This window comes from Tiliqua scincoides, chromosome 9 (genome assembly GCF_035046505.1).
Source record: "Tiliqua scincoides isolate rTilSci1 chromosome 9, rTilSci1.hap2, whole genome shotgun sequence".
Classification (NCBI taxonomy): Eukaryota; Metazoa; Chordata; class Lepidosauria; order Squamata; family Scincidae; genus Tiliqua; species Tiliqua scincoides.
Window position 1 is genome coordinate 43336119 of NC_089829.1, and position 1885 is coordinate 43338003.

The window sequence follows — 1885 nt, forward strand, 5'->3', positions numbered from 1 at the left end:
GAGATGCCAGGAAGTGAACCTGGGAGATTTTGCATTCAAAGTACGTATGCTGCAAAGTCTGTCCTATTTTCAATTTTACATCCTCCTCATATCTGAACAAGCAGCTTTCATATTTTATGTTGTACATCATTCCCACACAAACACACACTCTCTAATTTAGCTGAAGGCTTCATAAGATCAGAAATCTGGCCCACTGGTATCAGTTTCAAGACAAATGAGTGCAGGTGGGAAAAACCTAATGATTTCATTTATGTTGTGTATCTTATGATTTTGTTTTCATATCCAAAGGCATTTTTCCTGGCATGCTGCAACATTTATATCCTGTGAGCAGGAACATGCCTCCTGCAACTTCCATTTCTGTTCCCTGCTGAAATATATAGATAGAAAGCCCCAGGTGTCCCGCATAAAGAAACTCCAATCATTTCCTTTTGGGTCGTGTGCGCCTGTGTGACAGTGACAGACCAAAATGCGTGCCAGGTTCAGAGAAAACAAAGTACACCTTCACAGAGATGGAAAGAAAAATGGTAGAGATGGGAGCCGGGGCAGGGGCATAGCTAGAGGGGGTGCAAAGCACTACATTTTGCAGGCGCCTGAATGCACCATGCAAGCAGCCCCTCTCCCTCCCCTTTGGAGTCATTCCAAGCCCTGCACATGCCCGATCTCGTCTGATCTTGGAAGCTAAGCAGGGTCAGGCCTGGTTAGTACTTGGATGGGAGACCGCCTGGGAATACCGGGTGCTGTAGGCTTATACCATGATCTGGGAAGCTAAGCAGGGTCAGGCCTGGTTAGTACTTGGATGGGAGACCGCCTGGGAATACCGGGTGCTGTAGGCTTATACCATGATCTGGGAAGCTAAGCAGGGTCAGGCCTGGTTAGTACTTGGATGGGAGACCGCCTGGGAATACCGGGTGCTGTAGGCTTATACCATGATCTCGGAAGCTAAGCAGGGTCAGGCCTGGTTAGTACTTGGATGGGAGACCGCCTGGGAATACCGGGTGCTGTAGGCTTATACCATGATCTGGGAAGCTAAGCAGGGTCAGGCCTGGTTAGTACTTGGATGGGAGACCGCCTGGGAATACCGGGTGCTGTAGGCTTATACCATGATCTGGGAAGCTAAGCAGGGTCAGGCCTGGTTAGTACTTGGATGGGAGACCGCCTGGGAATACCGGGTGCTGTAGGCTTATACTATGATCTCGGAAGCTAAGCAGGGTCAGGCCTGGTTAGTACTTGGATGGGAGACCGCCTGGGAATACTGGGTGCTGTAGGCTTATATCATAGTCTTTCCAGACTGAAGGTTGCCAACCAAGCCATGGGAGCAAAACAGGGGTGCCTGCAAAACTTAGTGCTTTGCACCCCCTGTAGCTATGCCACTGAACCCACCCCATTGCTTCATCCCAAAGAAGGTCTGTTTGTGTGCAATAGCCACTTTGCATAAGCTAGTCAAGTTATGCAGCAGAAGGAGGTGCAAAAGTGCTGAGATGGTAGAATGGATTGTATCACATCACAGCAGGGGCAATGGTCAGTGAATACATTTTCACACCTTTCCCATATTCAACAAATGCCCTGCATGTAGGAAAAAAAAACTAACACTGAAGGAGCTGGGCTCAAATCTGTTTTCCATTTTGTAAAAACATTTTTTTTTTTTAAATCAGGGAGGGAGAATAGCACTCAAAAAGATGACACACTCCCCTACAACTGTGCTACAGTCTGTTCAGGGCCATCCTAGTTCTTCCTGATTGCATGAGGCAATGCATCAAAGCCATCCTCCCCTTACTGGGTGGCACATTGACTCCCACCTCCAGGACTTTCATTTCTCCTGCACTACTCCCAGGATTCAAAAAGGAAGAGGGGAATGGAGCAGAACAGAAACTGTGGAGACGAGAGG

General features: G+C 48.2%; 1 pseudogene; it reads left to right on the top strand.

The window, feature by feature from the left end:
* The first annotated feature begins 625 nt into the window (after positions 1-625).
* Positions 626-746, top strand: LOC136660707 (5S ribosomal RNA; annotated as a pseudogene).
* Positions 747-1885: the final 1139 nt, after the last annotated feature.